Raw genomic sequence first — 27,223 nt, 5'->3', positions numbered from 1 at the left:
TTCCCATATAGAAAATTCTTTAAGAAAGTAATTCCTAAACTCCTGTTTTACCTCTCAAGACAACACAAAAACCTGAAACTTAGAGTCAACAAAGGCTGTTTTGTAATCATGCAAATAAAGCACAGGTCTGTGCATGTTAGCCCAAACATCATTCTATTTACAAACAAATCGATTTATCTGAATGACATATAAGGTCCAATTCAAGTACAAAATCACTCCAAATGCCTTAAAAATTACATCTGGTGATTTTAGCTTAATATCTAAAGATAGGAACATGCAAAGAGACAAATATATTTTGGATATACTAACAGAGAAAGCAACCTTCATGGAGCTTCTGAATTTATATATAGCATCTTGGCCTCCAGGAAGTTGAGTTTTATATATGTCTTACATGCCCCAGAGGGGGGTTATTTTCCTGACTAAGAAACTATTATTTTGTTTCAGTGAACATCAGTTTAATTTTCCTCATCATAAATATTGACTTTGTCTTCCCTCTGTTCCACATTAATGTATTCCATCAATAAATAATGATATGCATCTCAACAGAACTTAACATCTTCTTACAATAGTTTTCCTAGTAGTATAATAAACAAAAACTCTTTTTAATCAGGATGGAAAACAAGATGATTATGGTTGTTCACAGGGCAGTAAACGTTTCTATTTATTTCCTTGCAGTGACTGCTGACTGGAACATTTCTGGTATAAAGTATGAAACAGAAAGTGACATGACTTTATCACAGTTTTGGTAGTCTTTGTTTAAAACTCCTCAGAACAGCTCTGGGCAGTTCTATCAGTATTAGCTAAGCAAAGATGAAGTGAGTGGAAAGCATGAGGAAAATCTCTCAGCTCCTTCCAACATAGGATAGCTCACAATATCTTTATTTATGGAAGACATCATTTAGTTTTCTTCATTGCAAGTATGCAACAATATGTATATGAAGGCTGATCAAAAAAGCCAGTTGACATTCAGTTGTGCAATTTAGTGAGTGTGTGGGGCATGTGGATGAGGAAGAAGCAGCAGAGCAAGGAAAGCAAAGACTGGTATCAGGGTGCAGCTAAAACGATAGATGGAGTCTGTCTGTGATATTTTAAGACTGCAACCAGGGTTTTGAAAGACAGAAGTTGCTTGACATTGGAAAACAAACTGGAATGAAAAACATCACTTCACTGAAGGAACCTGGAATAGAATTGAAAAGATACAGACAGTTACTCAGCATGCTTAAATTGTTTCATTTTCAGCAGCATTTAATTTAAGAGAATGGTTCTTCTGCAGAGTACACAGTAAAATGTCACTGATGTGGAAAAACAAATACTCTAGCCCATGCTATCACAAAAGTACCTACTGGAATAGATTTCATCCTAAACAATATGTTTAAGAGGATCTTTTTCCATTGAATCAGATAGACAGGAAAAATAAATCTGAGATACTCATTCTCCTTGCTTTAAAGAGTAATCAAAATACTTTTAAATTTTATCTTTTTTTGTTATTTGGAAATGGATCCATTTTCTATGTTTAGTATTCTACTGCATCCAGCTGTTTGCTCACCAAATCTCTCAGAAACCAGTAGGACCTCATTTCTGCTGGCCCTTCACGTGAGACCCTCCTTTTAAGCAGAGAATCCCAGATAACATTTTTAGGACATAATCTTTCCAATCTCCAGTGATATGTTGCTATTTCAATTCAAATCTAACCAAGGAGGTTAGGGAAGCATGTGGTCTAATTGCAACAGGATTTTAATCGTCATGGAGATTTTGTTCAAAGGATGGCTTCCCATCACAGTAGGCAGAAATCCAGATTCCTTGAAAAACTCCACGCCGTGTTTCAGTGGCTGGCAAGTTTACATGTGTCACTGTCACTTCTGTGTTTATTATAAAACAAAACAAAATGAAAACAGAGAAAAATGCCCTCACCAACAATAACTTTTCCTTTAGCACTGAAAAAGGGGACACAAAGAGAACAACACATTCATATGAATGGTTGGTTTAGCACACACTGAACAAATTGATGTATAAATTGGCTATGATAAATGCTTATGTTAAATGTGGTTATTTATTATGTGTTCCATTACATAAATTGGTTGCAGAATTATAATAAATGCTCTTTATTAATCTTACCTTCCCTGTGGCTGAAGAATGACTTAAGGCAATTATCTTCAGTGTGGAACTCAATTCCATTATTGTTGACGGGCAGAAAAGGCCAGACAGCCCTCTAATACTGCACAGAGAGCTCAAATTCTCATGCTTTTGCTTTTTAGTATCCTTTATCATATTGTCTTTCCATGCTGATATGCTATGCTTCTGCTTCTCTTTTCAGCCCCACTACCACCTGTCTCAGAAATTCCTGACAATATCAGGCAGTATCAAGGTGTAAAAAATAGAAAGCAATAATAATTTGATAGCTATTCTTTTTATATATAAATTCTTTTTATATATAAACTCTTTTTATATATAAATTAAAAGACACAGGAAATCTGGTTTGATCTCAGCAGTTTCACCTCACCTTGAACATAGCTCGGCTCTCAGTTGTCTTTTACATCACTATTTCACTCTAAAATCCCCTGCAAAATTCCTGCACAGGAAGAAAGTCAAACTAAGAGAGTGCAGTGAGGTATTCTCTAAGAAAAAACTTCAATTCCTATTTGCACCATTTACTTAAGAACCAAGGCGTGACCAAAATGCTTTTCTAGATTATTAGAGTGTGTAAACGATGTGGCTGAAGATTTTATGGTCCTACCTCTGATCAGCTCCAGGCTGACAGGGTGTAATTCAACTGGCAGGAATGAAACAATTTCTGAATTATGTTTTGTGAGAACAGAATACACTTCTGTAACTTCAACCTGCCCTGTAAGGGTGATACTGTCATGAAGGCTTATACTCCATCCTCATTTCACAAGCATAATGATGATGATAGTCCTTCTAGGGAGCTGCTAGCAAGAGCCCCCCTGCAGCCTCCTCCCTATTTTCTCTGAAGAGCTCATTAGAGCAAGTTCCTCTAGCACTGCTGTCAGCTCATAAAAGGGACCACTTGACTTGTTTCTCTGCTCTTTCTATGCCTTTTGCTATTTTTCTAAGGTGAGCAGGGTGGAATGACTAGGAGGCAGATTAATTGTGCAGTTGCTAGAGGAGAAAAGAAGAAATGGTTTGGGGGCATACAGAAAGAAAAAAAAGAAGAAAAACAAAAAAAGAAATGAAAGAAAAAAAAAGTGCAACTGAAAATTGGGGTGCCTTTGATATTTTGCTAAATGCTGTCATTATCCATTTTGAGGCCAGTTGGTTTTCAGAGCAAGCGTGATACAAACTCTGCGCTACCTAATGCAATGAGATCCCACTCCTATAAGCTTCCTGATGCCAGCAGAAGAGAGCGAACAAAAGGGCACTCTGGAGAATTGTTCACTTCAGCGCTGTGACACAGATAAAGGCTTCAGGACACAATTCCAGCAACTGGAGACCTAAGCTATGTGTGGGTAGCTACCTCTCTGGACAGTCAGATCTCTTGTGGCCTCCAGGGAAATAACAAGAAGAAATGTCAAGGATATATAGCTAGGATACAAGAAAAAACAGTGTTTGGTACTTTTGCCAAGCTGACAACTGGCTTATTTCATTGTGAATTTAAATCAAATGTCCTTTGACATAGAAATAATGTGAGAAAAGCAATTACATCCACACCTTGGCTTAGAACTGAGTAAAATTTCACTTTCAGGGGATATAAAATGGTCAATATTTGTCCAGAAAATTCAAAAGATATTTCATATTTGCTTCTGCTTGGATACACTGCTAGGAGATATGACAGGAAGCTAGAAAAAAGGTTAAAGAGGAAACTTTAGAGCTCTGAATGCCAAGGAGTTTTATCTTTGAGTAAATGGGTTGCTATATCCCTGACTCATTTTATAAATTAGGCTCAAAATTACTAGTGAAAACTAACAATTAAACATGACCAGCAGGGCAGTGTTTTGAAATTAACTGCATTTTTTTTCATGAGGATAAGTTATGTGGCTTTTGGCTTAAGAAAGGGCCAGGGGCCTGTAATAGCTGCCCACAAACACATTGGTTAGCCCTTAATAGTGTCGCTGGGTTCTCTTGGTTTTATTGCAAGGAGATAACAGAGGAACTCTAGTGCCAAAAAAGACCATGAATACCATCCAAATGCTCTACTACATTAGCACATCTGCCTGTTCCAGATGCTTGCAATTAATATCCTGAAATCCTTAGTAAATTACCGAAGTAGTTACTTTGCTCTGCTTCTCCAGACATACACAATGACATTTTTATTTTATATAGTTATAAAACTGCAGCACTTGGTAAAAGATCAATAAGTGTATAAATGTCAACAAATGGAAGAGATTGAGGGTAAAACAGAAGTGTTTTAAAGATTCAAAGCAATGAGACATTTATCTAAATCCTTAGCTTGAAACACATGAGGGATTGGAATTGAAATGGTGCAAATATACAGTAACTGTTGAGATGTATCCCTCCTAAAAATCCTCCTCCTCCTCCTCTCCTTCTCCCTCAGGCTCATTTTGGATCTCTTTTATTTGAACTACAGAAGCTCTGCAATTATTTTTCTTCGTCCATCCATATCCCCGAGGACAATTAACATTGTCTTTTTATTTTACTTGGGAGCATGGGAGAAGAAGAATACTAGGAAAGCTGAAGAGATGAAATGACAAGTATGAAATATATAATTTCATGTAATGGTTCTGCATGATTACAATATCTTAAAATTCACTACTTGAAAAACTGAGTATCAGCAAAAGAGCAGTGCTGAACTACACCTACACAACATCTCCAAAAATTCATGCTTGGGCACGGAAATATTTTAAAGACAAAGAATAACGTTTCTGATTTTTTTTAAAGAAAACTGGACAACAAGAAGACAGGACTGATTCTTTCTAAAGAAAAAAATCTTTTTTTAAAAAAAAATCTTTTTTTTTAAAGAAAAAGAATCAGCCATTCTTAAATTTGATCAACCTTAACTTAGCTCAAATTCATATTTGAATACAATTTGGCCAGTCAGTATTTACCAGTGCTCCATTAAACAATAGCCTTTATTTTTCTACCTGCTTCTCTAGGATCCTGTGTGTTGGTTTATGAATGCCCACCTCAGGGAGCATCCAGACCTCCACAGACCTCGGTGCTGAAGGCAGTGAAGGTGTCAGGCTACATGGGGAGGATCAGAGGCAGACCGCTGGTGCCTGATGAAAGGCACTTGTTCCCAGGGCACTCACTGCACAGGCAAGTTGAGACTGAGCTGCAGAGTTGTTCATAAAAAAACATGTTTAATTTATTCACGTTAAATAAAATGTTTAAAAATTATCTCAACTCAATACACTTCAGAGATCAAAACAAACCCCTGTAAAACTAAATCCTCAAGGTGTGAACACACGACCAACTTGTTTCAAGACAAACTTCAAACTTGATTCCAACTTAAGGTACCCACTCCCCAAGAACTGCCTGGACACAGATCCACCGTATCATAAATACACTGCAACTCAGCACATGGAAAGAAGGCCTACAAGGTGAGATTGCTGTGAGATTCAGCCCCACTTAGAGTGGGCTTAATATTCATGATACACTGAGGAGAGAAATCAAAGTCTAACTGCTATTAATAGCTGTCCGGCTAACACTGAGAGACTCTGAATTCCTTCTGAGGTACCAGAGCTGCACGTGCAGACTCTTACCCTTCTGTGGAATTCCTCCAGCACTGATATTTATGAGATTTTTCAAGAGAATGTCATTTTAAAATGTAATTTTAAAGAAGCAATAGATAAATGTGATTGATGAAAAAAAAAAAGTACTTTAAAGATAATCAGTGAGAGATAAATAGCTATCATTTCTATGTCTAACCGTCTGTCCCTGAACTGAGAACAATTACAAGACCACTCTTAAACATCCGGAATACTAATCAGAACCTTCTGTAACCAGGCATACAAGGCAAGTGATCCATGCTCTTTTTGGATCTTTATCTATAAGATCTGGGCACCAAAAGAACATACATCCTTGTTTTAACAGATGTAGTTATTGCATATGTTTAACTAGCTTATTCATCTTCGGTCATCTTTCTTCAGATATCTCTTTTGTTAAGCTAGTGCCTATAATTTTCTCTTTTATATTGTCAGTTATATCTGAAAAATTAGCGATTGTTTCTGTACTCATAAAGCTGGATCCAGCAAAGAGATATCCCCCATTTGAATCTTGTCCCCAGTTATAGTTAGCCAACAGTCAGCAAGACTTAATGCAAAATATGGTTTTGTGTCTCTGTCAGGCTGTTAGGTATTTCCCTCAAGAGAAATCAACAAGAATTTGTAAGATTCCCACTCTGGTTCACCACGTGGCCATAACGTTTTAAAAAGAAGTACTTTAAAAAGTATAGCTCAATCTATATTTAGAGAAAGAAATATTCCAATTTTCATTTAACTACCATACTCCTCATCAGGATATTTCTTACTTCCAAAGATGGTGTTTCAGCTCACAGTCAGGAAAGACGAAAGTAACCCTAGCGGAGGGCAGTCTGCCTGCACAGACGCCTGCCTGTCCTGCAGATACTCTTTCTGTGGTCAATGCAGAACTCTTCCTGCAGCTATTTGGCAGAGGAAGTGTTGCTGGGCAGGGAGGGTAGTCTGAGCAAACAGTTATGTCCATTTTACACAGTCTAGAGGGCAAAAAAAGACCAATTTGTTTCTCAATCTTGTGATGTTATTTCCAGCATTTTATTCTTAATCTTTATTTATTAAGATTTATTCTTAATCTTTGGATTGTTGTTTTATAAAATTGATATACAGTAGTTGTTATATAAAGAATAATGAATTCTATGATATGCAGTATTTCTAACACAAGGGGAAACAGGCACTGTTGTCAGGATTAGCCTCATATCCTTCCAGCCCTCTGGAGAGATGTATTAGTTCATAATTTAACTTCACTTTGTCAATATTACCCTAGAGCCTGCACTTGCACTTTAAATGAAACACTTTATCCTGCAGTGAAATGATATTTTACTCAGACCCAGGCAATTTCAGAGATATTTGGTGAGCCATATTCCATGCTTTTAGTGGGATCACATAAAAGCCTGCCTGCTGTATAAACTTTTGCTGTGTGTTCCCCAGTGCAGCTCTATATATTATATTACCGAATTGTTCATAGAAGGAAGAAAGTACATTTCCAGGCTTTAGAAAAAGTACACTAAATAGATCATTTTCTTTTTATAAACAATCAATTTTTCAGCAAGCTTTGGAAGAAAGATGGTTCAATTCAGTTTTAGAGTCAGAGCAAAAAATTACTGTCACCTTTAAAGAGAACCATGCTGGCCCCTTTATGTCAGGATGAATTTGACCTAATAATGGCCATTAATTTCAAGTCACTAACCACCTGACTTGATTTTTGGTCTGTACTACGACTGAATACTACATTACATATACCTAGGCTTGGAATGCATTCACAAAGCTTTTTCATAAGTAATTCAAGGCTTCACTGGAATTTTTATTCCATGATATGATTTATTCCTTTATTTCAAAATATTTAGGAAGAGTTAAAAATATACAGAATGAAAAAGGTTATGAATATGAAAAAAAAAAAGAGAAAAGGTAGAATTTTTTCTGTTACCCAGAGTAGAAACTAAGGGAGAAAAATACAGACATGAATTCACAGATTTTCAAAACTCTGAATAAAAAAATCTGACATTGACATTTTTACAAGAATCTTACATTTTGTCAGGAAAACTTCCTGGCTGGTTCTTTTGGCTGTTTTTAAATGCACAGATACTAGAGCAAAGGAGCCATATAAATATGTAAAGCATTTTTTTAATCTCCCTCTTATATATGCATAACCTTTACTCAAGTGCCAGTCAAAATCAAAAGCACACTAGAGCTGCACTGCACTCTTCCTCTCCTCTTTTTTTAAAGCATTAGGTCTTTCTAATTTATCTGAGGCATTTCTGAGGTATCTACTGCTGTGGTGTTTAAGTGCCAATATCTGATGTTTCCTTCTGCTGTAAATTGATTCTTTGTACCCTGTCAGATGTGTGAACCTTCCTACTGTGCATATAAATACACTGAGAATGCGTGTGAGAGCTTATAACTATCACAAGTAGCAGAGAATGTCCTTATTAAGTCTCAATCACTTGCAGAAGGTAGGGGGTGAGAAAGCAAATGGATGACTCCTTTTTGTGCTGTAGTCCCTATTTCCAATCTTGACTGAAGCCCCCCTGGTGAAAATTAGATGGGATACCTCTGCTGAGTCCTGAGAAAGCCCACACTGCCTAGATCAAATAAGAAAAGGCATGCTTTACTTTAACCTTGGACTCATATTTGTCTTTCATTGTCTTGCCAGATTCATTTTATGAGGGCATTTTTCACTACGTTTGAAAAATGTGCAGTTTTGGCAGGTCCTTGATTAGTTGGGTCCTCATTTGAAAGAGAAGTTTCTTCGTTTCTTCTCTTTCCATTTTTTTCTTTTTTTTTGATTGATTTTATTAATTGAAATGTTAGCAGTTCTGTGAAAGTTTTGCTATGTAGCTGAGACAATACTCTGCAATTGTTGTTCATAGACAGTTATATCTTTGCTCAGTAAGAGCAATATTTTAGATTAACATGAAAATATAATTTCTGAGTATTAAACTCAAGCCAAGTTAATTAATTCTGCTATCCACTGTTACTGGCACAATGACAATGCTTAATTCTCAGCACCAATATATGGAGCCCAGTTTTAGTGCCTGCTTCTGAATACGCAGTTATGTAGTAAGCAGGATTGATTTATTTTGTTGGATGGCCTCTGAGTATATGATTATTACAACTCAGTTCTGGTTTTTTGTAGGTTTTCTAATCAATTACTTTGGAAAGGAGGATTGGTTAAAACGCTGTCCGTAGAAAAACATGAACTTACAGAGTTAAGGCACTGCAAACACGATTATTCTTTATACAATAACAGCAATGTTATGGTCACAATATGTAAACTTGACATGATAACTATTCTGAAGTTTTGTCAATATAAATTATGTATAGCAAACAGTTGTACTAGCTCTGTTTCTGGAGAGCGAATTTGTTCTAAAATAAAAAGTTTATGTTTCCTGCTATGAAACTTAGGAAACTTCAGGAATTTGAAGGTATTTCCACACAATTTCTCAGGCTCCATTCCTAGTAAATCAGTATTTATGCCTCTGCATTTCATAGAATCATAGAATGCTTAAGGTTGGAAGGGACCTCAGAGGTCATCTAGTCCAACCCTCCTGCACACACAGGGTCACCTAGAGCACGGGGCACAGGGCCACGTCCAAGCGGGTTTTAAAGATCTCCAGAGAAGGAGACTCCACAACCTCCCTGGGCAGCCTGTGCCAGGGCTCTGTCACCCTCACTGTCACAAAGTGTTTCCTTAAGTTCCTGTGGAACTTCCGATGCTTCAGTTTGTGGCCATTTCCTCTAGTCCTGTCGCTGGCCACCACTGAAAAGAGGCTGCCCCCTCCTCCTCACTGCCTCCCTTGAGGTATTTATAGACACTGATCATGTCCCCCCTCAGCCTCCTCTTCTCCAGGCTGAACAGGCCCAGCTCCCTCAGCCTTTGCTCACAGGGCAGATGTTCCAGGCCTCTGATCATCCTGGTAGCCCTGCGCTGGACTCTCTCCAGCAGCTCCATATCCCTCTTGTACTGGGGAGCCCAGAACTGGACACAGTCCCCAGATGTGGCCTTACCAGGGCTGTGTATAGGGGGACAACCACCTTCCTCGATCTGCTGGATTTCAAATCTACATCTTTTAAGACTTATTAGGAACAAGCAAGTTTCTCAATCTGTCTCTTGCTTTCCACGTTGGCAACACCTGGGAAAGCAAAGGCAAGAGTGTCTTTATGACTGACATGAGGAAAGGTTGACAGTGTTCCTAGCAGGAACAGACCAGGTGCCTTGGGATCGGCAATAACTAGCTGAAAAGTTACCAATAACCCTGCTCATTTTTAAATCATGTTTTATGCAGATATCCTTATGATTAAATGGCTACAGTGGACAATGAAAAAATCCATATTCCCAAAGAAACCCTCAAGCTTTGAAATTAACAAAACCTGAAAATAAATCTGAAATGTGCAAAGATTCATAAAGTTACACCTTTGGCTATGACTTTGTTAGCTGTAATATTTTAATTCTTCCTCTGGAGTAAATACTGTTGTTGAGGTGAATTTATGTTCATATGTGAATATTCACACCTCTTACTAAACAGAAAACAGACTTCAGTGTATTTCAAAAAGTATCAGACAAATATATAGGATATTATATTATCAGAAAGCAGACTAATAATAACATCAAGGTTATAAAAAACATTGGAGCTGAGTCCTACCTGGCAACAATACTATGGTCTACATTCATCCAAACACTTAAGCTCAGGTTACTTTTATTTTAATTGACACAGCAAGAAGCCCAATTTATGGATTAAGATCCAATGATGCAAAAAGAGAAGGGAAAGACACCCTGACCAAATGCAAATTTAATCCTATGTGAATGACTTGGCGTGAGTCTATAGACTAGAAAACTCTTCCTGATTTTGAACTACTAATATCCAATAAAAATGCTCTATGTGTTTCTGCATCTGTCTTCATAGTTTTACTGTTTACCTAGTAGAGTTGTGCATTTGTTTGTTTGTTTGTTTGTTTAATCTAAATCTTATTTCTGAATGTGTATATTTATGTACAGCAATGAGCAGCCCTGGAATCGTTCATGTACATGTGTGTATGCATTGTTTTGGATTTCCATTTTAACAGATCCGGGATTAGAATATTTTTTTCCTTTCCGAAATTGAAAATATTACACAAAATTATTATATTTTATCTTAATGAATATTTATGTTTTCTGAAATGCACAATCTGACCAAGTTCTTCCTCTCTAGTTTCTCTGAAGATATAATCAGTTGTACTCAATATGCCAAAATAACATCAAATATGTCTGGAATTGGAAGATATTTAAAAGTCAAAAGAATACATACCTGGCCAAGCAGAAAGGCTGATTCCTGACTTTTCAGCTGCATGGAGGATGTTAGTCATTCAGCCAGCTTTAAGTGGGTACTCATTCACATTTTCAACCCTGAAGAAATATTGCCAGCCAGATGTTACATATTTCTGAACAAGGCAATTGCTCATTTACATGGTAACATCAAAATTTAAAGAAAAAAGTAGTCATTTTCATATGCAATACTCAATACCAACTTTGATTAAAATTGATCTCCATTTAAATTATTTAAATAAGGTAGCTCTTCTTTGATCATGAGTGCTTATTTCCAGAGTGAAGACTGTTCATTCCAGGCTTGATGCCCTAATTAAAGATGATAGCCTAAATTAGCATTCAGCTACTTATCATGTTTGTCACACCTTTAGCAAAAGTGTATTTCTTTTTAAACAACACTGACCTCTTGCCCTTGCAGTTGGTGATTCTCACAGAAGTATAGAAAGACTTTTGACTAGAGACTATTTCTACCCGAAGATCCCAGCATTTGTGTGAAATGCAGTGGTAATACCAAAACAGGGATGGTAATATTTATTGTTAAAACCCTAAGCGATGTTAATATTTGTTTTTAAAACCCTATGGGCAAGAACACAAGGACATCCACAGGACTGTGAACTATACCGTACATTACTGCACTGCTAGTAGTCACTTTTCTTGGAAAGTTGTCTCAAGAGTTCATTTGGGAATGGTTGTTACATCCTAGTGAAGCTTATGTTACCTACTGCTGAGCAGTTTATAGACCCTGAAAGAGATAGCCCTCAGTCAGACTCCTTAGCTCCTAGAGCTTACTGAATAGCAGCTGGTGCCAGAAATAAAATGAAAATATACAACACTGATAATGGTGCAGATAAAAGCCTCACTGGAGAAGGCTTAAAGCAGGCATTCACTGCAAATGTGCAAGCACTGAGTGCCACAGAATGGACTTTATTCTAAGAAAGACCTGATTTTGAGATATTTGACATGAAATATTTTTCAGTTACGTAGGTAGACTATAAAGATGTAATACTAGAATTTGAAGGGAACTGCAATTTCCACAGAAATATGATTAAATCTGCTAAAGCGTAATGTAAAACTGTTTGATCATTGCTTTCTGAGTGCATATGATAGAGACAGCCAAGTACAGAAGCATGTCCTCTCCCATTGAATGGCCCCTGGCATGCTGAGCTGAAGTAACGCTCGCGTGGTCTCAGTTGAGGCACCTCAGCAGAATAAGACAGGAGAGCACGTTCTACTAGTGCTCATACTGTAACTGCTGTATAAAGAGCTGCAGTTTCCAGTAGCTTCAATTTAGCAAGTCATAAAAGTACTAACTTTCCCAAAAGAAAGATGAAAGCAAGCTGTGGAGGACTAAACTTGAAAACAGGAAAGAAAGGGAAAATTTTACCAACTGATAGCTCATGTAAAAGAAAGATGGAGGAATGCACTATTGCCCAGCTTGAACTTAATCAAATAAGTTTTTTAATTCTGTGAGCCACAGAAAAGAAATATGTTCTCAGAAGGAAAGCCAGAAGGATATTAGCTGCTTTTTCCCAGCAGTAAATGTGAGAGAATGATTCTCAAGCTGTGAAAACCTTGCTTTGGTTTTTCTCTGAAAGGAAGCAGAGAAAGAAAATGCCCTGTAGCTAATATCTAATCAATTAATAAGAAATCTTTAAAAGGCATGTATCTGTATTTGTTATACAAAGCCTGTGGATAAGGAATCCACAGCTTTTATATTAATAACACCAACCACAAGAATTTTTGGCTGTTCAGATCTCTCTCAGGAGAAAAACTTGAAAGTTTTTATGCTTTTTAGGTTTATACAAAAAAATAGGATTTAAGTTTTAAGTAGTATCCATCTTATAGAGTACAGATTTGGTGTATTTGAAATATATAAGTAAATAAATAACTGCAGCATGATTGCATACACATTGCTCCTCCTCTGCCCTTCTTGCATAAGACTCCAAACACTGAGCCACTTGCTCCATAGGACAAAGTGAAATGCAGATTCTCCCTAAACTCCTGACATCTTTGAAGTGTGAATGTTAAATTCTGTTCCACATCTTCTGCAGATGGCATAAGAGTAGCCACGATGCAACAGGTTTTTATTTTATATGTTATTTTACAACATATTTATTTGGATATCCAGGAAAAATACCAAATGAGAAATTATTCTAGCTAATATCCTTTCTATCTCCAACTGAGAGTCTAAAAATGGAGAGTGAAGACTGAAAATGTCTGTAACAAACTGCCAAATTCTGCCATAGTGTCACCTTTACTTTTCACCAGTATGACGATACTGCACATCATATGAATAATGTCATAACTTGGCTTTGCATTAATACCTAGAATTCCGTCACAGGCACAGGAATCGGAGTGTGAAAACATTACTCCAGCTGTGTTTCTGCTGTAACACTGCAAGAGACTAAGAGTAGCATGCATTCCTGACAGGAAATCCTTTATTATACTGGTAATATTTCATCACACTGTATTAATGTTCATTTTACTGATCAAATTGCCAAGCTGACTTCAGTTGGCAGATGAATTAGCAGTTTTTCATCAGCTCTCTTTAGTATTAGATATGAAAGATACTGATGCAGCAAGACTTTAAAAATATATTAGCAAAAGAGAATTTTTAATATGTTCTTATGAAAAGTTTCTAATTTAATAGAGTGGGCTCATCCAGAAGAAATTTGGCACAGGATATCTGAATTTTCCAAACCCTGATACAACACAGAATTTCATGAAATCCAATAGTGAAAAAAGATAAAGTACCTAATTAGAATTTATTACAGCAGACAGATATTATATGAATTGTACGTCATATTTGATGTTTGGGAGCTCAGAAGTGCTCTACCATGCTGTATTTTTTAGATCTCATTTACTTTCCTGGCATTCATCCAGTAAGAACAGTTCTCAATCACAGAAATTTCTTCCAGAGAAGAAAGAGAAGAAACTTTATCCTGAAAGTTAGGATCCATACCCTGGATGTAGAAAAGAACTGGCAATACTTCATCTTCAACCAACAAGATTCAGCTCTGTACTTTATCTAAGAAGGGCTGGGCCACACTTTACAGCAAAGTGACTGCTTTGTCACTGATCCTAGAATTAGGTTCTATCATGATACAGACGAAACCAGGCTTCTTGTGTAAGAATAGTTTGGGCACTGCAGTTCATTTTGGTTTTGTAAACTCAAAACAAAATTATGATTCACATAATCTAATACCACTATAGGTATTATAGGTAGAAGTAGCATATTTTTTTCTTTCCCCAACTCTGGATGAGCCTGTGTAGCCTGTTCACTAGATTCACGGCATCTTCTGCCTTCTTCTTCTCCAAGTCTGTCTTTCCTGTGTCTGTTTCAGACACAAAAGCAAACACAACTGTCTCTGCTCACTGTTTAAGCAGTCCCCTGCTTAGCCAGCGTGTAAAAAATGAAGAAGCAAAAGATCAAGAGTATGTATGTTATTTAAAAGTCAGACATGTTTTAGGTCTGGGAGGAGGGAAATGCAATCACCTTTAACCACTCCTTCTGGCCACATCATTGCCCTGCGCTTTACATTCAGGCAAGGGAAAGGCTAGGTGTTCATTTGTTCACAACGAAGCCTTCTCAGAGAAGTCACAGTTCAGAGGAAAAAAGTGTCTATGTTACACTTGAGATTAGAGGGACTGGACTAGAATCATCTGAAGGTCCCTTCCAACCTCAAAGGTTCTATAATTAGAAATAACTCAGTAACACCCTCCAATTTTATTGCAATTTGTATCTTTTTTGAAATTGGGCATTAAGTATATTTTGCTCTTCTGAGCCTTTTTATTTGTAATGCAGGGGGTGGTATTTGATATATAATCCTTCTTATAGGCTTTCTGCAGGAGTTTCAAAAAGGAAGTTTTTTTTTTTGCCACATTTTCTATAAAATTGGCAAGCTGAAATACAGACCATATAATCATGTTTAGAGAATCTGTAGGTTCAAATATTTTGGCTACTGAGATTTGAATGGAAAAAAAGAATTTAAGTCACACAGTGATTTGTCAAGAGAATTAAAAGCAGGAGAAGTAAAAAAAAACCCATAGCATCAGTATAAGCTGGCAGGTAATCTGTGAAAAGGATTGTCAAGAGGATTAAAAGGAGGAAGCTAACAACTAACCTGGCTGGTTTAGGAATTGATATAAAAATTCTACAGCAATAGTTTAACATCTCCATATGGGAGCCATTATTTCTTCCACAGTAAATATTCTTATTTTATATTTACAGTGTGCTTCCCTGAGAAGAAAGTCAAGATCAGAAGAAGTGGATCCCATTATATAAAAGGTTAAGTGTCTTGAGGAAACATCACAATAGCTCCCAAATTATTTCCTAAAAAGAAATCTTGAAAAACATGATATTATGATTTCTTGTGCTATGTGTGGAGAACTTAAGTGACAGCTTCACATCTCAGGCACAGAGGAATCTTTTGCTACAAAACTAAATCTTGTTTATGAAGGTTTTTCTCAAGGCCAAAACTGTGCAACAAGCTCCCAGAGAAGCTGAGGATCACCACAAATTAGACCACCCTCTGTTCTGAGAGTAAAGAAAGCTCTTTTACCTGAGCCAGCATAAAAAATAGCTGTGCAATTTTTTTTTAAAGCCAACAGGAAAAACTATAATCCTGTGAGTACCAAACAGTACAAATATCAAGGCTCCTTGTAGGGGAGGAAGAATAAAGCACATATGGCAGTTATTAGACCCACCAGGTAAAGCAGTACTTGAAAATACCGTGAGATGCTGTGGTAATGAGGAAACCAGATTTGGGTGGAATACAACACCCCTCAAAAGGCAAGTCCAAGCACCCTAGTATGCTTGCACTATTTAAAATATTACCGCATTAAAACCTCTAATACCTCATTAAAATGTACCAGCTTTTCCCCATCTTTACCTATATATATTTGTAGCTTTTAATACTTCACTAAACTTTCTGCATCAGTAATTAAATGAGGAGGTAGGAAAATACTTTAGCTGTTGGTTTTCCTTCTTCTACAGCCATTTTTAGCTGTAAGAAAATGTGTAGGAGAAGATTTGCTGGAATTTGGTTTTGTTTGAGCGTAACTTCAATTTACTACTGATGAATGTGGCATAGCATCTCCCTCAGATTAAGGCATAGCCCCCACCACAAATATTAACACAATATGTAAGCAATTTACAAGCAATTTTTACACAATTTACAAGCAACTTACAGGGTTTCTCCATAAATTCATTTTCCCTTGACTGTCCAGGCTTTCCAGAAGACCTGTTCTTATACCACACCACAGAAAGCAAGCCAAAGGACAACAAAGGTAAAGCCAATAACTCACATGTGGAATTTCTATTTTCACAGAACCACAGAATCACAGAATCACAGAATATTCAAGGTTGGAAGGGACCTCTATAGATCATCTAGTCCAACCTTCCTGCTCAAGCAGGCACACCTACAGCATGTGGCACAGGGCGGCATCCAAGCGGGTCTGGAAGATCTCCAGAGAAGGAGACTCCACAACCTCCCTGGGCAGCCTGTTCCACTGCTCTGTCACCCTAACAGGAAAGAAGTTGCTCCTCACCTGGAGATGGAACTTCTTATGCTTCAGCTTGTGGCCATTACCCCTCGTCCTGTCGCTGGCCACCAGTGAAAACGGCCTGTTCCCTTCCTCCCTGCATTCTCCCTTCCTGAACTTATACACATTAATCATATCCCCTCTGAGCCTTCTCTTCTCCAGAGAAAACAGGCCCAGCTCACTCAGTCTCTCTTCATACAAGAGATGTTCCATTCCCTTAATCATCCTGGTTGCCCTTCTCTGGACCCTCTCCAGAAGCTCCACGTCCTTCCTATACTGGGGTGCCCAGAACTGAACACAGTACTCCAGGTGCGGCCTCACCAGAGCTGAGGAGAGGGGCAGAATCACCTCCCTTGACCTGCTGGCAACACTCCTCCTGATGCAGCCAGGATCCCATTGGCCTTCCTGGCCACGAGGGCACACTGCTCACTATTGGTTAACTTAGTGTCAACCAGGACTCCCAGGTCCCTCTCTGTGGAGCTGCTTTCCAGCAGGTCGACCCCTAATCTGTCCTGATGCCTGGGGTTATTCCTCCCCAGGTGCAGGACCCTGCACTTGTCCTTATTGAACCTCATGAGGTTCCTCTCTGCCCAACTCTCCAGCCTGTCCAGGTCCCTCTGGATGGCAGCACAGCCCTCCGGAGTGTCGGCCACTCCACCCAGCTTGGTGTCATCTGCAAACTTGCTCAGGGTGCMCTCTGTGCCCTCGTCCAGGTCATTGATGAACAAGTTGAACAGCACCGGGCCCAGTACTGACCCCTGGGGGACACCACTGGCCACAGGCCTCCAACTGGACTCGGCCCCCTTTATCACCACCCTCTGAGCTCTGCCATCCAGCCAGCCCTCGATCCACCGCACCGTGCACTCATCTAGTCCACTGTCCCGGAGTTTCCGTATGAGGATATTATGGGAGACGGTGTCAAAAGCCTTGCTTAAGTCAAGGTAGACAACATCCACGGCTCTCCCCTCGTCCAGCCAGTCTGTCACCCCATCATAGAAGGCCACGAGCTTCGTCAGACATGACGAACTGCATTTTAACTGCATTTCTACTCTCATTTGAAGCCTGAACTCTTCAGCTAAAAATGCATCCACAGGATCACTCTGGAATTAGTCTTTTTAAAGATTCTAGACTTCTGTTTTAAGTAACACTATGGATTCAGCTTTGTTCAAACAAAAGCCATACCATTTTATGTAACAACGATCCTTACCCTGGGACAATGGTCTTTAATTGAATTAGTTCAAGCTACTAAGGTAGATGAAAAATGAAATCATAAAAACAGAAGTATATAACAACAGGAATGCCTAGCCATGCACAGGAGAGAAATTGAGAATGTGAGGATTGATAGCTGGGTTATAACTGGCTTTATCACCAGTGAATGTGGTTTGAATGGGGAGAATAAGATTCACAAGCCTTATATAAAAGTGACCATTTGTAGCCCTATCAAAGCTCCTTCTAGCATTGCTAGAGTGATAAAAAACACAATCAGGGCAGAATTATAAAAAGACTGTTCCTTTTCCACCGTTGCAAGCATAGCTGCTTGGTAGTGGAGAGGGAGATGCAATGCGCAGTGTTGTTCTTCACGTTACAGAGTTCATGGCAGCAGTATGCCTGAAAAGATAACGTATCTCCCTGAAATGGCTTGGTGTAGTGAGGCATTGCATTGCCCTTTAGTGTTACACCTTATGCAGTCCTGCTCTAAACTTGAGTATTTGGGAGAAAAAGCATCATTGCTTTACTTGATCTGTTTGTCGCGGGAAGATATGATAATAGTTTAAAATGTGGCTGCATTTTGTATGTGATAAAATATGAACTTTCTTAACATGAATATGTAACTATGTTAATGTGAACTTTGACACCAGATTGTCCAAAAGTTTCTGTGCAGGGATGAGTGTGTTCCTGAGATATCAAAAGTGGAGGCATTTCAGCATACAAATAATTCCTTCTGTGCATGTGCTACAACTCTGTATCAAGCTTGGAGACTCTTGTCATTGAACCAAGGAGGGAACACACCATTTCCCTGAAGATAAAGATAAAATCTTCAATGTGAGATTCTGCTAATTCAAGGTTAATGTCAATCTGCAGATGCTTTCTTTTCATACTACTCATTTAAGGATAGTAGAAATTTATAACTCTCTTGATTTATGTGCTCTTTCTCTGTTCTCTCATATACCAATAAATGGTTCATTCTGCTTAAGGAAACATAATTCTCTCAAATATAACTTTTAAGACTGAGGTAATGTCTAGCCAATACAGGTGAAGGCTAATGAAACTTCGGCATTGGAAAAAAGCAGAAATGAGGTGAAGATAACTACCTGCTGTTGCTGAAGACAGCTCTTCAGAGTTGATATGGAAGAAAGTAGAACAGAGAAAGGAAGAAAGCATCTGATCATCCGCCCAGTAAGAAGTTGTGAGATTCATAAATAATACTTTTTTTTTTTTTTTTGTAACAAAACTGTTTTTTGTAACATCACAGTGGCTTTAAGAGCCAAACTCCAGAAATCCAGTGCCTGAGGATGACTCACCTAAGGCTGGAGGGTCATCAATCCTTGCTTATTTTCCAGTGAAGCCCCTGAGAGTCATGTGCCATTTTGTTTAGAGCCTTGGCCCTATCAGGTGAACTAGAAAGTTGTGTTCATGCTAACCTAGACTGCTGTTTAAAACTCTAAAGAGATTCAAAGATGGGGAGACCTATTTGTACCCTGCCTATTTCCCACATGAGAGTGACAAAACACCAGGCCTCCTCTGTGAGATCTTTAGATATAGAAAATCAGGAGAATCCAGTGTCTCGCCCTCCAGCTAGGAAAGCAATGGCAACTGCTGTGCTTTGTGCTCAATGGACTACATATATCTGACCATCCTGAATACATTTAAGAGATAAGGTACCTTTAGAGATGATAGTGCCTCCTTGTTGTATCATCTCCTTGGCAGTTTAAACACTCACTAATGAGTGGAGTATTTCTGAGCTTTTGCAACTGTCTGTGCTGGGTAAGTAGGAACCTTGATTAAATTTAGGTGCCTTGGTGATTCTGAGAAATAGAATTATGAATAGCTCTCTAATGGTTAGACATCCACACCAATGTCATTTCAATTCAGGAAAAGGTGGACAGTTTGCCTTTTATGTACTATGTTTTGTTTTTTCTTCTTCTTTTTTTTTTTTTTTCCAATAAAGGAGGCTAATGACAAGCTAGAGCTGATATGAACTTGTTGCTATTTTGGAAGTTGATATTCATGAATAGATAATTAGATGCAATGTGCTAAAATAACATTGAGCAAGAAAAGATTATGTGTTTCAACTGTGAAACCAAACATAAAAAAAGAATGGCACTAAAGTTACTTTTATCTTTCTAGGGACAATATTGTAAGTCTCAGCTGAAACTTTAGCAAACTCAAAACTTTGATAAAGCATATCCCAATTATCCTGCACTGCACACATTTCATAATAGCAATATAATTCAATTTAAATGTTCTGAGACAACCATTTAAACCCCATAAAGGATGGCAGCAATTTAGCTGTAGCTCAAACTTTGCAATATCTAAGAGTCATGATTATCGCATGCAAATTTACACTCATTTGTGCACCACAGCTTCACTTTTGTGTAGGCCCAACAAGCAGTAGTTACAAAATGTATGAATATCAAAATGAAAATTTATCATCATAGAACAGAAACTAGTAGCAAATATATAACAGGTTAGGAGTTATAACAATGTGATAAATTAAAATTTGATACTAATGGCCAACATTATTTATTGCTACAATATGTTTATCAATATGCTCTGCAGCAAGCAAGAAAAAGGAATGAAAGGCGTTCTGGCCTACACTTCCAAAATTCCCTTTAGAATTCCGTTTCGCCAGAACTGCATTGGCATTTAAATGTGAAAAGCTGAGATCCTCCTTTCCCACCCCTGTCAGAGAACACTGCAGGTATGTAGATTCTTTGGATTCTTTCATGATTCAGCAGGCCAAAGAAGCACTTAAAAAGTCGCCAGTGAGTCAAAATAATTATCTACAAAGTTTATATTAAGTAGATATTTTAGCTTATGTAGCCAACAGACGAAGTACTGGCTAATCAGATGGACTGAGATTGAATACATGGTGAGCCTAACTTCCACCAAAAAAATGAAGTCATAGTAGAATCAATTTAACTTGTAGTCATTGATCAATCTTGAATTCTAATAAAAGGACTTGAGAAAAATCACCTAATACACACTACATTAGTTTATTGTTATTGATTGAACAAAGAAGAAGAAACTTTATTGACTTGGGCAAGTTTGCCATTTGACACAGTGACCTTGTTATCTTTGAAGCCAGTACAACAGTTGAGGCACTTACTGCCCTGGAAGCTTTTTCTGTCTCTCAGCAGAGCAACTTTGCTCAGTTAAAGTAAAGTTTCCTGACATTCCTAAAGAGAAGAATATTCTTTGGACACAGCCTACCTGCAAGTTTCAAAACAACAATTCTGCTAATTATTGCACTTCTTAGCCATGCTACTTGCTACCATGTGACTTTTGCCATACTTAACAGATATACAGATAAATACACAAGAGGATATAAGAGTTTATTATTATACAACTCTTATTGAGTGATGAATATGAGCAAGAATTAGCTAAATATTATCAACTAACATAAAGGTGGATGACTAGCTCCCTTACCTGAAAGACAGACAATAGGATTAGGCAAACTAAAATTAATATATTCTTAAAATGTAAATTCAAAGGTTTCCATTACAAGTTCCTGGCAAAAATCTTGATTCCCAGATATTTGTGTCTGAATGTCAATGCGGAGTATTAAGTATTGTAAAACTGACGGAATTATGCAGATTTCTTTCAAACAAGCTATAATATACACGGGAATAAAAATCTGTACAGTTTCCAAGACATGCTGAAAAAAAATGTTTTGAATAAAAACAAAAAATTGCTATCCTCATGAAGTACTCCTTATTCTGCTGCTGATGCTGATCATTAGGAGATAGAGCCAGCTGCCAGGGTGATGTTCAGAAAGATGTTCTACAAACAGTGAAAAATGACAAGGAACATGGGCTGAAATTGTCTTAGTAGCTGTAAGTGGTTATTCCTGGCATTAATGTCAACTTTTATGAATTGCCAAGTCTACAGTCAACTTTTTCTGGTATTATTTTAGCTGAATAATATGATTTCTACCACAAAGTAGTTTATGTTCATTATTAAGACTATTATTTGCCTGTCCTTCATACTGGAAAATGAGAATCAGAAGAAAAGCTTTCTACAGAGGATGCTAAGTATGAATTCTTGTTTTGTAGCAGGCAAAACATTCAAATATGTCATTAGCCAGATCACATATCAGAAATGCTTCCTAACTGAACAAAGACGCAATTTTAGAAGAAATGGAGAGGGAGTATTTGGAAAGTTACCTGGGATATTCCTCCAAGGAAAACTACTCAAAACCACAAGCCAGCTTTCACTTTAGAATATTTTCTTTAATAAATAAATGCACTGGAAATTTTTACCTACGCTTAAAATAATCCTTTTTATATGAAGAGCTAGCACAAGGCCTATTGGCAGTGTTAAGTTACATTTAGCAGATGCATAGACCTTTTATTGTGCTTTAGTGCAACTTGCAGCTACCTAGAATATCTTCTCAAAGTTCAGAAATACACCATTTTAGGGAAAAAAAAATCATTATAGGAGTCTCCACTTTATGATTTCTTTGCAATTGCATCAACACTCAGAGAATAAAATTATTAGTGAGTAACTGCTGCTGGTTTGGGCATACTCTTTGACTATGTCTCTTGGGCCAGTCTAGCACTATATGTAAGTACACATGTATACATATACATATACATATACATATACATATACATGTATGTACATATGCATATACACATGTGCACACATGCACAGACATGTGTACATACATGCATGTGTACACATGCATATGTACATACATATAAACACACATGAATATATATATAAATACATTCCAGAAGGTTCTGGTAGAAAGAAATGAAAGCAGGCTACAAAAAGGTAAGGTAACTTTTCTGATACTTGGAACACCTTTATTGTTATATTATATTTTGTTGTTGTTGTTTAGAGTAAATATCCTGCACTTGGCAATCACATTCTCTGTATTGATGTCTCCTGTGTGTTATGGAGTAGCTAAAGCTTCTATATCTATGCTATAACTTAGCTCGGGCATGACTGACCATTGGTTTTCTTTCCCTTCAGTAAGAGCAGCAATTTCAATAGCCACGTCAGCTTTACTGTTAGACTGTTGCTGTTGCAGTGATGTGGTGACATGACTGAATTCTGATTTTTCCTTTTTTTTCTTTTTGTTTTTGTGTAGCTGAGTGGAAAGGGTAGGCACAATTCTAATAAGTTTATTACACAAATACAAAAGAAACTGCAGAGCAGCACCAGCATTTGGGAAACATGGAAAATGAGCTCAGTACATTGAAGAGTACCTTTGCTCCTCTCTTTGCAACAGAATATATGATCTGGAGTTTTCTCTGCCAGCACATTGCTGCAATATTGAACTCAGCATTCACTTTTCCACTAGGAAAAAACAAATCCACAAACTGACAAAGTAAATTAAACAGGTTCAGTGCAAGCATACTGTCTCACTATCTGAAAAGACATAGTGTGCAATATCAAACCTTCTCACACACTCTACTGCTTCTCTATAAAGGTATTTAGATGCACAATTAACTCCCACAAAAGTGAAAAAAAATATATAGTCTACAACAAAGTTGTGCTCTGAGGTGAAACTCTTCTTTTTCTCCTTTGCTCTACAAAGACTGTGTTGTATTGTGTCGCTTGCTGCTTGCATTGCATTTCCCACATGCAGTTCAGATGCCAACCCAGATTTAATTTCAGAGTCACTGATGCTTAGTCAGTGCACAGTAATTTCTTCCTTTCTGGATGCAGCTTTCTGCTTCAGCATTTCTGTTTTTCATTATGCAGTACAATTCAGCAGCTTTTATACAGAATATATCCCTCTCCTGTATTCTCAAATCACATTAAGAGAATGAGCTTTCCTAGAAGCTGTGCATGTGTATATGCGTGCGTGCGTGTGTGTGTGTGTGTGTATTTATTGGAGGGGAATGGGGCTTAATCTACTGCCTTTTTCTCACCCTGTTTTTATCATCTATCTATATTCTGTACAGTTCATTACCAGATTATTCTTAGTCCTGCAGATTTCAATATATACACAATCTGAGTTAGCTGACATTTTGCATTTTTCTATCTTTTTGTTTATTTCTAACAGATTAAAATTTCATTTTCCTGCTCAGTTTCCATACTTTCTAAGCAGCCTAATCTTGAAAAAGGAAAATCTTTTTTTTTAATCCTTTTAAAAAGATTAACATAAATTAAAATGTGTAGGGACAGCACTGTAGGCTACTATGATCCACTTTATAATAGTGGTTTCCAGGAGCTTATGCCCACTTTTGTCTTGAACAGCAGAAAGGGCTACCTTTAAAAAGTAAACTGTAGAATTCTGAGAAACGTGAACATTAAAACAATATTTTTTCATATTGAGTGGATATTTTGTCCTACTGGTAATTGTGATCATAAGTGAAAGTTACCATCTGTCCCTTTTCTAGCAGTGAAGTTACATGTCCCCCTTCATTCATGTCATACCAGAGCAAAATGAAAAAGCAGGCTAGTATAGCTGGTATCTGAAATGCTTTGAGTTAACCTCACTTTCTCTGTGGCTTTAGCAGTCACCCTAAAGAGCTGCACGTTTTTCAGACAGTGAACAGACTTTGTAACTGCTTCTTTGAAATGACTTAATGTCTTAGTTTAGCCAGCTTTTAGAAGCAATGCCTAGACCACAGAAGCTCAGCAAGTGGTGCATAAATCGTAATACTATACAATGCAGTAAATTTACAGTCTTTTTAAGACCAATGTAATTAGGACTAAAATATATAGTTAGTTCTGCCATATTGTCTTCATGTCCTTACTCCTTACCCATCAGTTATGTATACCTCTAATTTGCGTCAATCCTGTTAGCAATGAAGCACAATGAATGAAGCACTGTTTCATTCAAGGAAAGCAACAGTCTCTCCTCGCAAATTTGACAATATGCCGCATGCTCAGCCATCTCTGCATCCCTCCTGGTGTCTAAATCTAGCGGAGCAGTTGCTTTCCTCACCCTCTAGAGCCTGCCAGCATCTGAACTTGAAATTTCATACTGACAACAGTCAGTTCATCTTCAGGCATTTGATAGTCAGAAGCTTACACTACCTTATTGGGATATGCTCAGAGCATGCAAATGACTGCTTGGCTAATTTATAGACTATAGTTCAGCAACAGTGCCTTATTTCCCACTCATTTTATTTTTCAATATAGCTTTTTGTAAAAAAAAGTACATGCGTACATTAGGGGTAGAGGCTTGTACTGAAATAACTGTTCGTCTTCTTCCCAGTGTGACATAACCGAAAGACATCCCAGCCCTTCAAAACCACTTATATAATACTCTGCTGCAATTATTACAAAGCATATTGCTGCTTAATTTTGTTTCTGTGTCTGAGTGTGTGGGAGGGTGTATTTGCATGTGAACCTTTTTTTTTGTCCCAGGGTTAACGTTGCGAGGTTCATGAATCTACTTGTTTTAGTTGAAAGCATTGGATGTTTTATTTTCAGAGCTGTCTGAGATTTTTCCCATATATTTTTCCACATCATTTCTGTTTCAGACCATGCCGTTATATAGCTTTGACTTGGCTCTGCCTGTATGAGAAGAAAATGAAATTCCAAAAACCAGAGAAAATATTTTCCACCCCATACCTTGTAGCCTGAGTGCCTATTTAGCATTTATTTTCTTGAATTTGCCTTTGTATCTAGTCCTTGTGTGAGTTTTACAAATCATTAACTTTGGCTTTTCTGCATTACATTTACATCATAATCATTGAAAAATGTTATCTTCTGAATTTCTGCTTTGCTCTCCTCCTCAATTCAGTATCTTCATCTCTTTACTTTTCTTGTCTGCAATCTTTGGAACAGTCATTTTCTTGCAACAATTATTGAAGGCATTGTCACGTGTAGGATTTTTCAAATTACATTCTTTTTTATTATAGACAAAAGTCTTCATCTACATTTTATTTGGGTCTTTTGTCTTATATTTGTGAAGTTGTTTTTCCATAGCCTTTTGGGTGTCTTTTTTCTATGCACTTTGATGCTTTTTCTGTTCTACTTGAGGAATGATTTGCATCAGCCCTGCTCTGTTCACCAGTTTAACAAGCTCTTTGGCTTTTGACAAAGCTGCTTCAACTAAGGTCCTGCACTTGTTTCCCCTGCCATTTATCTACTGTACACTAACTTGCTTGAAAAGCTTCAGGTCTGTAATTCTGAGGAGTTTCGCAAAGCATAGCAGTTAATTATTTCCCTATATTCTTCAAAGTTCATTTTTGAAGCTTTCTACATTTGTATGTTGATTATTAGAAAAGTCTACTACATGTCAAAACATTGTGGGACAGTGTTTTGTTTTCATTGTCGCTAGTAATCTGTTCCCAGTTTTAGCTTTTCCTTTGTCCAACTCAACTGCTATTTCTTTAGTTTGAAAAAAAGATACAAAAATATATAATTCTATGTTTTTGTTTAATTCATATACATTTTCCCAAAGGCATGAATCTGGCATGTTGTCCATAGTTTACACTTTTTGCAACATTTTTGTTTAGATTTAGATTTCAAAAATTGGCAGAAGAAGTAATCACATCTGACTCCCTGTTCAGTGTTAAAATGTAAAAAAAGTGAGTCATGAAAACAACATTCCCCTTTGGTCTCAGCCACACAACCTCATTCTGGCAATTAACATGACCTTCCCCCCTTCCCCTCTGGAAAATTGTTTATAGCACTGGCAGTGTCATGGAGGTCAGTTTGTTGAAAATTGTTACATTTCTCCTCCAGTCCCTTCCAATTTCACTACTACTTTTTTTTTTTCCCTATCTACTTTTCTTTTTTCTGCTAAGAAATTGGGCTAAAAGTTTGAACAGCAACATTGAGCAAGCTCGTGCTTGAGTTACAGGGCAGTTGAGCTGTGAGGAGCAGTGATGTGAAGATTGAGGAGTTACGATATGAGGAATGTGGAGCTACACTTGCCTGGGCAGGTCATGATCTCCAGCTCATTCGCAGGATGCCTGCTAACACACCAAGCACTCTTAGACTCCAGGTGCGAGCATCTGCTATCACCAATTCACACTGCTGCAGCATCACAGGGAAGGCAGCAACTAGCAGCTGAGGGATAGGTAGCAGCTTTTACTCTGCCTCTTGCTGACTCCAGCTGTGAGTGTTGTTGCTTCTGTTCCTTCCAGTGCAAATTCAGACTTATAAACTTAAAGCGAGCAGCATTTTGTGCTACAAGTGATAATGGAGCACACAGCTTTGCTCCTATTAATCACTACCCCTTAGAGAGAGTCACAGTTGCACAAAAAGAAGTGTTTCTCTCCAATCCTATATGACATCATCTCGACACAATATGACACCACTTCATCTGAATTGTTCATCAGAGGGTCCAGCAAAGGGCAACCAAGATGATTAAGGCAGTGGAGCATCTGTCGTACAAGCAAAGACTGAGTTGGGCCTGTTTATCCTGGGGAAGAGAATATAGAGAAAAGCTTTTATCAACATGTACAAGTACTTGAGGGGAGAATGTAGGGAGGAAGCGGTCAAACTGTTCTTGGTGGTGGCCAGTGATAGGACAAGAGGCAATGGATACAAGTTGAAACATGGGCAGTTC

This window comes from Nothoprocta perdicaria, unplaced genomic scaffold (genome assembly GCF_003342845.1).
Source record: "Nothoprocta perdicaria isolate Ctin4 unplaced genomic scaffold, notPer1 scaffold_368, whole genome shotgun sequence".
Classification (NCBI taxonomy): Eukaryota; Metazoa; Chordata; class Aves; order Tinamiformes; family Tinamidae; genus Nothoprocta; species Nothoprocta perdicaria.
This window is presented reverse-complemented; position numbering follows the sequence as displayed.